This window comes from Dendrobates tinctorius, unplaced genomic scaffold (genome assembly GCF_039654945.1).
Source record: "Dendrobates tinctorius isolate UK_male_01 unplaced genomic scaffold, ASM3965494v1 ptg000047l, whole genome shotgun sequence".
Taxonomy (NCBI): domain Eukaryota; kingdom Metazoa; phylum Chordata; class Amphibia; order Anura; family Dendrobatidae; genus Dendrobates; species Dendrobates tinctorius.
Window position 1 is genome coordinate 447501 of NW_027361715.1, and position 13539 is coordinate 461039.

Below are 13539 nucleotides of genomic sequence, written 5' to 3' on the forward strand. Positions count from 1 at the left end.
TGACTCCCGATCTCCAATGGGAGATCGTCTCGTGAGCATGCTCAGTGGAGCGACGGAAGGACTTAGCCTCTGGAAAAGCTTGCTGCTGAGCAGCCTGCATTGCTATTGCTGGCCCAGAGGTGGCAGCAGCAACCAGACCCACAGAGCTGGTCTGAGCAGAGCGTCAGGAACGACGGGGCTGCTGAGCAAGCTCCTCTGCGGTTGATGAAGAATGGGAGACCACTGAATGTGAGGCTCTGGATCCCTGCCGTGCAGCTGCAGGAACCTGACAACTAACATCTTACCTAATTAAGGATTCTCTCTTTAAGCTCAGTGTTTGTTTATTGAAATGTCCATGTATCACACCATGCCTGTGCTTTTTACGGTATATAAATAAGGTTTCTTCAAATATTTTGTTATATCAGCCTGATGAAGAGACGTAAGCTGTCTCGAAAGCTTGCTTTGTAACATCATTCACTATAATTTGTTAGCCATTAAAAGGTATCACACCCACAAGATTCCTATTTTGTTTCTCTCACTGAGAGCACTTTATATATTTTTTTCTACTGGCCAGCACAGTACCAAACCACTTTTTTCATTTCAGCATAGTAACAGATTGTAATCGGTTAGCAGCACATTTAATAAAAGCACATCGACAGAATTTAGCTTTCTTTGTACAAAAAAGGATCCAAAATTAACCTTCTTTGTCATTTGTTATCAGGCAGACCATTCTGTAAAGAACATTGTTTCAAACTGAAAGTGTCACTGTCAGAGGTAACATCATCCTGCTGTGACTGAGATGAGTGGTGTGACAGATGTTCCATAATGCCCTACGATTCCTTCCCACTAATACACTTGCCACAGGCAAAGGAGGTCAGTTGTTTTCTGTGTTTGTTAATGCTACTTCCCGGACAGCTGGTGCCGGTGATGGTAATGGTACTGTTGCTGCTGCTAACACCTCCCACATTCTACGAGTGTCATGGTTTATTGCTTCTTTTGCACTTCCTTGTTCATAGACATTTTTTTCTTTTACAATATATATTTTATAGTACTATAATTATATTTTGACAACTCCAAAAATTGCATAATACAAAATTATAAGCAGGAAAACTTTTAAAATACCAGCAACTGCAACAGGACACTTTATTGGGGTTGCATGTACGGATTACAAAAAATTTGCCAAGTAAAACTGATAAATGTTAGAACAGCATTGGTGCCCATGCTTGAATCCCCCTCCTCTTCACTGCAGGGACACCGGGGTGTTCAATTACTCATCTGCGCTCCCTCTGCATCTGCTTCCTCCCATGACCTGCGCATGACATGCAGGTCTTCTGGGATTGTGCTTAGGGCACGTACGTGCTTCCTGCCACTTAAAGGGCCAGTGTGCACTTCTAAAAACGACCCCAGCCAATAGCTGGGTGATGTCTGATCTTTAAGGCACTCTCGCCTATTGGGAGGTAACTTAGCAACTTCAGTTTTCAATCTGTTTTCTACTACCAAGTTGTAAGGTCCCTGTACCTGTGTCCCATCTAAACTTGACCCGGTCTGTCCTATTTTCCCTGTCTGAACTTGACCCTGTCTGTCCTTCCTAGCCCAGCCTGAACAAATGTCTGTCCGTCTTGCCTGCATCTGATCCTGCCTGCCATGTCTAAACTAGATTCCTGTCCGCCATGCAGCTTCTTGTTCCTGAGTCTGCTGTCCCTCTACTAAGTCCTGAACATGATCTCTCTTGTCCTCACCTATACCACTACCCTCACCAGTCCAGTCTGTACCTGCACCTGTGATACCGTACCTGAGGCAGTCCTGTGCTCCTGAACTCATCCTCTCTGTTCCTGACCCAGAATCTGTACTGTCTACCCCCATGTTAAGGTTCCTGCCCAAAGTGTTACCCTGCCCTTTTGGGAGTCAGCTACCATGGCGCCAGGGTCTGGCCTGGAGTAGAAACTGACGTCCACCTGAGTTTAAGTCTAACCACACAATGAGGGCTCTAGAGAAGAATCAGGTGTTTGCTTAGTTACGCCCCTTCCAGGCTCTCCTTGGAACATAGCACAGTGGTTCTAGAACCACGTGAGTAACAGTTTACTATGGCCATGGAACCTTCTAACTCTCATACCAATCCAGTCTCTTACTTATAACAATCCTATCTTATCTACAGATTATTATCACTCGCCTGGACGCTCTGACATCAGCTGTCACATCCACTACAGTTCAAGCTGCAGAAACTTTGGCAGCGACTAGTCCGCAAGGCTTGCCTCAGGTCCTAGACCCACCTGTTTTCACTATTATGTTTTGATGGGGAGCAATGTTGAAATTTTATCAACCAGTTCTCGCTGCACTTTAAACGGCTGGCTCATCAGTTCCCCTCCGATTGGGCAAAAGTAGCCTTCCTAATCTCCCATCTTGGAGGAGACGCTCTGACATGGCTCAACCCCTTGAGGGAGAGAGGAGATGCGATAAATTCAGATCTGCAGATCTTCCTGGAGGTGTTCCGCGAGGTGCTTGATGAGCCGGGTCGAGTTACTTCTACAGCATCTCATCTCTCCTCGGACTTCATAAAGCCAGTCTGTCTGTAGGCCAATATGCCATCCGATTCCATACCCTGGCTTCTGAACTTGACTGGAACAATGAGGCACTGTTTGCCACCTTCTGAGAGAGATGATCAGGCAGGTAGCTAGCAGGTTGAGACATTCCCACTACATTGGACAATCTAGCTTTCCTGGCCATCCAAATCGACCTCTGGTTCTGTGAGTACTCCCAAAAGACAGCAAATGAGAGATAACTGCTGTCATGATCTGAAGTGATCTGACAGTTTTAAAAGCACTGTGTGAACTTTTTTTCCTTTTGGCAAGTTGCCAAGGTGACTTGACTGTCCCCGGTGGTGGTTAGTGGTATCGCACCTTAGGTTTCAGTTTAATGTGCACGTAATTAGGAATCAGGTGTGGGGCTCTATAAAGGAGTCTCAGGGTGTGCAATCACTGCTGGTGATATTCATTCTTTCATGGATTCTGAGTTGGTGAGAGCCTGGTGGAAAGATGGGGCTGAGGAGGAGTCCTGCGCAGCTTAGCCAGGGGGGAAGTGTGTCAGCTATGGTGTCTGGACGAAGGGCTGGCATGGCGTGGTGGGGTCGCAGTGATGGTGTCAGCGGGAAGTGTCTGCATGGTCTGGTGGAGTGGCTACTATGGATAGTGGCACTCACCATGTGGGACTTGGCTGCTGAGCTGGACTCAAGCATGCTTGACTTCGTGGCAGAAGCTGAAATCATCCTTGGGACTCTGTTACTAAGCAGCAGCAACTGGTGGTGGACTCTGCTCCTAGGCAGCACTATGGTGCAGGATCCTGTTATGGTGATGGATCCGGGTGGAGGAGAAGACGCACGCAGGTGGAGGGCTCTGTTGCAGGAGCATAAGCACAGAGCATAAAGCTAAGTGGTGTCCCCCTGTATTGTCTTCTTTCCTCATGTGTGTTGTTAGTGCAGTGGTGGGATTAGTCTCCGCACCGACCAATTCCCTAGGGAGGGTTTAGGGTCAAGGCGAGCTAGGGCATTGAGGTACGCGTGCGGCGCCTGGTGCGGAACCGGCATAGGGAACGTTAGGAGTGCAGGGACACTGGCTCAAGGGGAGCTCAGGAGGTCTCCAATTCCCTTTTCCCTATCGCAGGGCCCACCACTGTTAATGTTTCCCAGGTCCCCCTTATTATTTAAATTCGCCGTACTGGAGGCGGGGTTTCCAGAATGTTTATTAACGTGTAATACCTAAATTCGCCAGGTGGAGGTGGTGTATCCATCTGCACGTGTTATTATTTAAATTCGCCCCACTGGAGGCGCTGTATCCAGGGTCACGTGTGTTATGGGTTCGCCTTGCGGTAACACCTGCGCCCAGACACACAGTGACCGTGACATTATCACCAGCCCTACCTTTTTTCTGGTGAGCTTTTGGCCATGTGGAGTCCTGTGAGCAATTGCTGCTGGGCTTCACTGAGGTGAGTGAGGAGCTGCATGGTGTTGAAGCAGCTGCGGCAGCAATTATCAGGGTCTGGGGCCTTTCCTTTGGCTCAACCAGAAAATCAAAATGGCGGCTGTGATCTGGCTAAAAGCCCCTAGAGTCGCTGCTGGGGAGCGGGACTTGCTCATGCACGCGGGCGTACCCAGGCAGGTGGGAGGAATGGTGCCCCACGGAGCTGCTTGGTATTCCCCGAGGAGAAGGGGTACGTCCCTGTAGTGAGCAGACTGGTGTGATAGTCCGTGGGGCTTACGCCAAATCTTCAAATACCACCGAAGAAGCCGCCCCTCCTGGTCATGTGGAGGCGACCATCGAGTGTATATTCCCTCCATATCCCGGTCCCTTCACCTCCAGGTGTGAGCAGCAGGTGTGCTGCGGGGGAGTAGGGACAAATCTCACCCCTCGCCATTAACCAACCCTGGGAGGCGCAGACCTCATGGTGAAAGGGTTGGAGGGTGGTGTCCCTTGGTGAATAGCGGGGTTGTGAGTGTGGTGACAGCGGGGGGACGCCTCTGTTTTCGAGTCCAGAATGAGTTCACCAAATTTATGACTAACGAATGTGTGCAATAAACGTTCAGGTCCGGACCTGTGTGTGAACGAGCGTGTATGGGTGCCACCAAAAAACATCTTGTGGAAGTGTGTTGTGGAGCCTGATCAGCTCATAACAAACAAACATACACATACATAAACTCGTTCCCCAGGTCGGCACTGTGGAGATGAGTGGTGCCTCCAAAATGAACTTTATTGCCAATACCAGCGGTGTGTTGTCATAAACCTGAAGTGTCAGGTAGTGGTGAGTGAACTCAGGATCTGGGCGTCCCCGCTGTAGGTGTTTCCCTAATGAGGGGTGGTCTTGAGGGTCCAGAGGCCCCTCATTAAGGAGGGGGTACTGTCATGATCTGAAGTGATCTGACAGTTTTAAAAGCACTGTGTGAACTTTTTTTCCTTTTGGCAAGTTGCCAAGGTGACTTGACTGTCCCAGGTGGTGGTTAGTGGTATCGCACCTTAGGTTTCAGTTTAATGTGCACGTAATTAGGAATCAGGTGTGGGGCTCTATAAAGGAGTCTCAGGGTGTGCAATCACTGCTGGTGATATTCATTCTTTCATGGATTCTGAGTTGGTGAGAGCCTGGTGGAAGGATGGAGCTGAGGAGGAGTCCTGCGCAGCTTAGCCAGGGGGGAAGTGTGTCAGCTATGGTGTCTGGACGAAGGGCTGGTATGGCGTGGTGGGGTCGCAGTGATGGTGTCAGCGGGAAGTGTCTGCATGGTCTGGTGGAGTGGCTACTATGGAGAGTGGCACTCACCATGTGGGACTTGGCTGCTGAGCTGGACTCAAGCATGCTTGACTTCGTGGCAGAAGCTGAACTCATCCTTGGGACTCTGTTACTAAGCAGCAGCAACTGGTGGTGGACTCTGCTCCTAGGCAGCACTATGGTGCAGGATTCTGTTATGGTGATGGATCCGGGTGGAGGAGAAGACGCACGCAGGTGGAGGGCTCTGTTGCAGGAGCATAAGCACAGAGCATAAAGCTAAGTGGTGTCCCCCTGTATTGTCTTCTTTCCTCTTGTGTGTTGTTAGTGCAGTGGTGGGATTAGTCTCCGCACCGACCAATTCCCTAGGGAGGGTTTAGGGTCAGGGCGAGCTAGGGCGTTGAGGTACGCGTGCGGCGCCCGGTGCGGAAGCGTCATAGGGAACGTTAGGAGTGCAGGGACACTGGCTCAAGGGGAGCTCAGGAGGTCTCCAATTCCCTTTTCCCTATCGCAGGGCCCACCACTGTTAATGTTTCCCAGGTCCCCCTTATTATTTAAATTCGCCGTACTGGAGGCGGGGTTTCCAGAATGTTTATTAACGTGTAATACTTAAATTCGCCAGGTGGATGCGGTGTATCCATCTGCATGTGTTATTATTTAAATTCGCCCCACTGGAGGCGCTGTATCCAGGGTCACGTGTGTTATGGGTTCGCCTTGCGGTAACACCTGCGCCCAGACACACAGTGACCATGACAACTGCTTTGCTTGGCTATGTCTTCCAAAGGTTGCTCATCTCTCAGCCTTCCACACCTGCAGAATCTCTTGAACCTATGCATGTCGAGAACATGGGGATGGTTGGGCAACGGAAGGAGATCCGTCGAGCCAAGGGCTTGTGCTTCCATTGTGGAAATACCGGACACCTCATTCACTTCTGCCCCAAGAAGCAGAGAAACATCCAAGCCTTGGTTCAGTAAGAGATGTTACCTAGGAAAAAACAATTCCTCTCCACCATTGATCCTGATCATCTCTGTGACATGTGGTGTTTTCCGGTTTATTGAGAAGGATTACCTAGATTCTGGTGTGGCAGGGAACTTCATACAGCAAGCAGTGGTAGATCACTTCCAGATGCCCTTTTGACTACTCCAGAATCCTATGTCATTTGTCAATGGGAGGTCTCTATCCGAAGCCGTTCAGTTGGTTACCAAGCAAGTGGAGCAAAATAAAAAAGCCAGACTTGGTTGGTTAGAAATAGCATCACTGTATTACTGCTGCAATGTAACAAGTACATCTCAGGTGGGCAAAATTTCCTGCGCTAATAATCCTGCAAATTTTTTTCAGTAGGGATATATTCTACAGCATATATACTGCACCAGTTATGCATCAAAATAAAAAAGCCATACTTAGTTGGTCAAAAATAGCATCGCTATACTGCTCCTGCACTGTAAGAAGTCCATCTGAGGTGGGCAAATTTTCCTGCGCTAATAATATTGCACATTTTTTTCAGCAGGGAAATATTATACAGCATTTATACTGCACCGGTTGTGCATCAAAATAAAAAAGCCAGAGTTTGTTGGTTAGAAATAGCATTGCTATATTGCTCCTGCAGTGTAACAAGTCCATTGCTCCTGCGTGGTTAGGGACAGGGAAGTGGAAGTGATGCTGATGGTGAACACAGAGGCTGAGGCCGTGGGCAAAGTCAAACTGTGCCTGCTGCTGGAGCACAAAAAACACACACATCATGTTGACCAGTGTGAAAAGGTTGTTGGATGGATGGCAGATAATGCTTCCAGTCACCTTGCCAGAGCCACCCTTGTTATGATGAGTCACCGAAGGAGGAAAAAACAAAATACCAGTTAAGTCAAGAAAAACCAGAGAGGTTGGCAGCTATCGGATTGCAGACCCCTGAACCTATCCACAACAACTAGCAGTAGCCGTGGGGGGTTCCTGCGGTGCCCTAGACCCCTCGATCACAGCCGGAGAACTATATAGCCTAAAGACAGAAAGGGGAAAAAACTAAACTGCCCCAGAGCAGACCCCAAAGCAATAGGCAGCCCCCAACATATAATGACGGTGAAGCAAGATGAAAACACTAATAGAAACACAGATAGAAAGATAGGTTGAGCAAATGATGGGGCCCAAGCCAGCTACATAGGACAGGATAGGAAAGCTGCTGTCTGCCATCGGCAAAAACCTTATCAAAATGAGCCAACCGACTGATAGGAAAAACAGGCCCTGAAGTCACTAGGCTTCAAAAGACTATATCAGCACTCAGGTATATTCTGAAGATAGAGCAAAATATCAACAGATCAGAGACAAAAAATGGAATTCAGCTCACCCCCGGCCGGGGATGGCAGAACTCCCAAAAAACAAGGCAAAGCAAAAACAAAACTGAAGAGTACAAAGCAGAGCAGAAAAACTTAGCTTTGAGATGCAGGAATCAGACTGGTCTCCAAGAATCCAGCAGGAAAATCACCAGCCAGGAAGAAGGGTGTCGGCAGCCTTATATCCAGTCCTCAATTCCAGCCACCCAGTCATCATCTAGCTGCCCAGGTGTTTGGTAATCAGTCTCACTACCTTCCTTCACTAGAGGAGGGAGTTCATCATACCTCAATGGTGAAGGGAAAAATGAACTCACAACACACCCTGTTTTGAAGTCACTTTAAGGGGTCTATATGATAGAAAATACCCAAAAGCGATATCATTTTAAAAACTGTACCCCTCAAGGTGCTTAAAACTACATTCAAGAAGTTTATTAACCCTTCAGGTGCTTCACAGGAATTTTTTGAATGTGTAAAAAAAATTAACATCTAACTTTTTTCACAAAAATTTTTTTTCAGGTCCATTTATTTTATTTTCCCAAGGGTAACAGGAGAAAATGGACCCCAAAAGTTATTGTGCAATTTGTCCTGAGTATGCTGATGCCCCATATGTGGGGGGAAAACTCTGTTTCGGCACAAAACCAGAGCACGGAAGGGAAGGAGCGCCGTTTGACTTTTTCAACGTAATATTGGCTGGAAATGAGATGGGACGCCATGTCGGGTTTGGAGAGCCCCTGATTTGCCTAAACACCATTTTGGAAACTAGACCCCTAAGGAACTTGTATAGATGTGTGGTGAGAACTTTGAACCCCCAAGTGCTTCACAGACATTTATAATGTAGAGCCATAAAATATAAAATCATATTTTTTTCCACAAAAATTATATTTTTTTCCACAAAAATGATATTTTTGCCCCCAATTTTTTTATTTTCCAAAGGGTAACAGAAAAAAATTGGACCCCAAGAGTTATTGTGCAATTTGTCCTGAGTATGCTGATACCCCATATGTGGGGATAAATGACTGTTTTGGCCCATGGCAGAGCTCAGAAGAGAAGGAGCACCGTTTGACTTTTTCAACGCAGAAACGGCTGGAATTGAGAACAGACGCCATTTTGCGTTTGGAGAGCCCTTGATGTGCCTGAACAGTGGAAACCCCCCAATTTTTTCTCACAAATGAGTATGAGCTCTAACAATAGTACTCTACGAAGCTGATATTTGTGCCACCTGAGTGTGGTTGAGCAGAAAAGCAGATTGACCTGTTGCTTGAGGTATCAGGGCTCCCAGCACAGCAGTCTTACACTAGTCCCTCACCGTCTCGTCTTAATTTAAACTTATATTCCAAGCTCTAAATGCTCGCCCAGACCCTGATACCTCTTGAATGGCCTATGACTGACTGCTGCTGTGCCATTATCAAATTTCTACTGTGTGTGAATTGATCAGTCAACTACCCGTGTTACTATCCTTACATTTTTCTAACATTAGTGGACTACCAAGCTGATGTTGTACGAACGTGTGGCTGAGTAATGAAAGCTGTTTGAGCTGTTGCATGAGGTATCAGGGCTCCCAGCACAGCAAAGATACACCAGTACATCACCCACCTCGTCTTAATTTAAAGTTAAATTCAAAGCTCCAAATGCTGGCTCAGACCCTGATAACTCATGCATGGCCAATGTCTGACTGTTGCTGTGCCATTATTAAATTTCTTCTGTGGGTCAATTGATGCCACTTTCCTTGTGTCAACCCCTAATTTTTGGACATGTTTGGACTCCAAGTTGGGTCTCCTTCATGTTTGTTGCATGAATTTAGCAGAACTCTCAGACCACCAGGCATACACCTTCCGCTCATCCACCTGTTACTGATCAATGTTTAATCTAAAAAATGCTGGTCCAAGTCCTGTCCCAGGCCTTGTCATATACACCCATGCTGCGCAATTATGCTATTTGTACTTTGGGTTAATTGATGCCATTTTTCCTGGTGTCTGCATCTAATATGAGCATTTTTGGCAGCTTTTTGCTCCCCTGAAGGTTTTATCTATGCATTTGGTTTTACCTCTCATTGCATTCAGTGCTGTTTAGATATGTTTGACAATCTGTTCGGAGAACATCAGGACTTTCGCCGGACCGAACAATGAAAGGTTTGCTTATCTCTAATACTGATGAGGAATTTAGATTATGAGCCCCAATGGGGACACTGATGAGAAATCCCCAGTGTATTACAATTCAGCTTTGTTGAACGTTTAGCTGAGTCTATATATAAGGTTACATCTTATAGTATATTCACACTCAGTAGATTTGTTTCAAACATTTCGCTGTCCCATTCATGTGCATATATCTTGCAGAAATCCACATATATGCTATGGAAGCAACCCCAATAAGATTTATGGAAGGATCTTGTATATTGTAATTTTTTTAATTTAGCATACTTGACTTTACTATTCGATATATTTTTATAGTATTTTATTAATACACCATTTGAAATGATTATTTTCTCTTGTGTTACTGTTTAGCATTGCCCCTTTAAATGGATGTAAATCTTAAAATTGCCAAGAGGCACAGATCTAATTTAGAACATGATCATTTCTGAAAGAAAATGCCACAATTAGTGATCCGTAAGACAGACACAAGAAGGCAGGTCATTATGTGGAGATAAGGCGTCATAGACTAGAAACTGAAATTCTGATTTTTAATGTGCGAATAAAGAAAGCCATATATTGAATAACATTGAAACATTTCAATTTCTATTAGTTGCTTCCAATTTATACGATTACTGTGTAATTTTATCAGAATGATTGAAGTATAGGCAACTTTAATCATCCGGTACTGACTTCCATACCTGTTTTGCTCTTACTATTCCAAAAATTAGCCATAATTTAGGTTACGTAAGTGATACTTGTGTTATATTGCTTAATTAGCTATTCAGTCATAATTGGCCTCTCGGATATGAAGTATTTACAGTACAGATTCAGAAAGAAATACCGAGGAGGAATTTCTCAAATGTTTTAGGAAAATTTCCATTAATATTCAACACTTCAGGGAAAAGTGTTGTTGCAGCTAAATGTCACATACCTGTAAATATACAAAGGGTGGCGAGATTCCGGTGAATAAACCAGAGACACCTGGGATCTAAGACGATTTTATAAATGACATGAGAACTCACCCCAGATGCGTTCATTTGAATGGCGGCATGTTAGAAGGTTATGTAAGAAAAGATTAATCGGACTAACTAGCTTAGGTGTAAATCAATGTTTTTTGTCGTCAGAGGTTGTATTGCTTCCTATACTTTCATGTCCCTACATGAATTATCTATAGAATATGAGCCACAATATACGTCTGAAGACCTAATACTCAGGGCATGAAGTGAACACTGGATATACGGGGCGAGCACACAGAGATTTGAGCTAACTAATTCTTGCACCTTGTCCTTAATCCCTCTGAAGCCAGCTCGCCATGCGGAGCATCCATCCTCTTGATCTACCTTCTGAAGATTTCAGTCCACAGATATGATCAAAGTGTAAGACTAGATCACCCTGCATGCAGTTGTACAATCCTAAGGAAACAAAAAAAATAGAAACAATATTCTTAACTCCTTGTCTCCAAATCAAACTACAAAAAAGACTTTATTTTGTAAAAAAATGAAAAATTATACAGTTTAATAATTTATTAAAAAAAGTTAAACAGAGAATAATGATTAAAGGAAATGTCTCATGTATAATGATCTTTTTGGAGTCGTTAAAGTGTGACTAATACTAAACTTCTGTAGCCCTTTAAAAGGAATCTGTCAGTAGGGTTAAACCTCCTAAGCTGTCTATATGGGCATGTAAGGTCATAGGAAGCTGAATAAAATGGTATTTTGATATCTGTGATGTGATATCTTATTCCAAAGAAATCTACTATTTTTTAATAAGTAAATGAGCTGTCAAGAAGATTTATGGGTGGGACACAGATCTCACCGATAATCTGTCTCCAGAGATTATTTTAAATGAATGGGGAAGTTACCAGTGTGAGACATGTAGTGACTGATGGTCTGCTTTCCTGATCTACATGTCTCACACTAGTAACGCTCCTTTTAATTTCAAATAATCTCTGGAGGCAGATTCTTGGGGAGATCTATGTCCTGCCCAAAGATCTTAACAGCTCATTTACATATTAAGAAAAACGTGTATTTCTATAGAATAATACATTGGATCGCCGATATTAGCCCCTTTCTGACATCCGACGTACTATCCCGTCCATGGGACCCGGGCCCCTATGCCCATGGACGGGATAGTACGTCTCAGCGATCAGCGGTGCCCACGTGGTGAGCGCCGCTGATCGCGGCCGGGTGTCATCTGATTATCACAGTTGACACCCGGCACAATGTGTCAGGGGTGGTCACAGACCGCCCCCGACACGTTAACCCCTTGCACACCGCGATCAAATACGATCGCGGTGTACCGGGGGGTTAAAGGGAAGCATCGGCAGGGAGGGGGTTCCCTCCGTGCTTCCCTGAGCCCCCCACGGCAGCGCAATGTGCAGTGCTGCGGGGGGCTCCTTTCCTGCAGGCCCCCGAATCCAAGATGATGACAGGGGCCTTCGGGGGCCTGCAGGAAGCTGGCTTCCTCAGTGCCTGCAAAGCGCAGGCATGAGGAAGCCTTCTGCACTGCCTGTGACAGATTGCTGATCTGTCACAGTGATCTGTGATGTGACAGATCAGCGATCTGTCACAGGACAGTGATGTCCCACCTGGGACTATTTAATAAAGTTAAAAAAAAAATAAAAAAAATGTTAAAATAAATTAAAAAAAATCGCCAAATAAATTAGAAAAAAAAAAAAAATATTCCCCCAAATAAATCCATTTTTTGGAAATAAAAAAACAAAAAAACAATAAAAGTACACATATTAGGTATCGCCGCGTCCGTAACGACCTTCCCTATAAAACTGTCCCATTAGTTAACCCCTTTAGCAAACCCCTTAAAAAATAAAAAACGAAGCAAAAAATAATGATTTATTATCATACCGCCAAACAAAAAGTGTAATAACACGCAATCAAAAAGACGCATATAAATATCCATGGTACCGCTGAAAACGTCATCTTGTCCTGCAAAAAACAAGCTGCCATACAGCATCATCAGCGAAAAAGTATAAAAGTTATAGCTCGCAGAATAAAGCGATGCAAAAATAATTATTTTTTATATAAAATAGTTTTCATTGCATAAAACCGACAAAACATAAAAAAACGACCTAAATGAGGTATCGCTGTAACCGTACTGACCCGAAGAATAAAACCGCTTTATCAATTTTATCGCACGCGGAACGGTGTAAACGCACCCCCCCAAAAGAAATTCATGAAACGCTGGTTTTTGTTCATTCTGCGTCCCAAAAATCGGAATAAAAAGCGATCAAAAAAGTCACGTGCCCAAAAATGGTGCCAATAAAAACGTCAACTCGTCCTGCAAAAAATAAGACCTCACATGACTCGGTGGGTCAAAATACGGAAAAATTATAGCTCTCAATATGTGGTAATGCAAAAACTATTTTTACAATAAAAAGCGTATTTTAGCGTGCGACAGCCGCCAAACATAAAAACCGCCATAAATAGTAAATCAAACCCCCCGTTATCACCCCCTTAGTTAGGGAAAAATGATAAAATTAAAAAAATGTATTTATTTCCATTTTTCCATTAGGGTTAGGGTTAGGGCTAGGGCTAGGGCTAGGGTTAGGGCTAGGGTTAGGGCTAGGGTTAGGGTTAGGGCTAGGGTTAGGGTTAGGGTTAGGGCTAGGGTTAGGGTTAGGGCTGAGATTAGGGTTAGGGGTGTGTTGGGGTTCGGGTTGGAGTTAGAATTGGGGGTTTCCACTGTTTGGGCACATCAGGGGCTCTCCAAATGCAACATGGCGTCTGATCTCAATTCCAGCCAATTCTGAGTTGAAAAAGTCAAATGGTGCTCCTTCCCTTCCAAGCTCTGCCATGCGCCCAAACAGTGTTTTACCCCCACATGTAGGGTATCAGCCTACTCAGGTC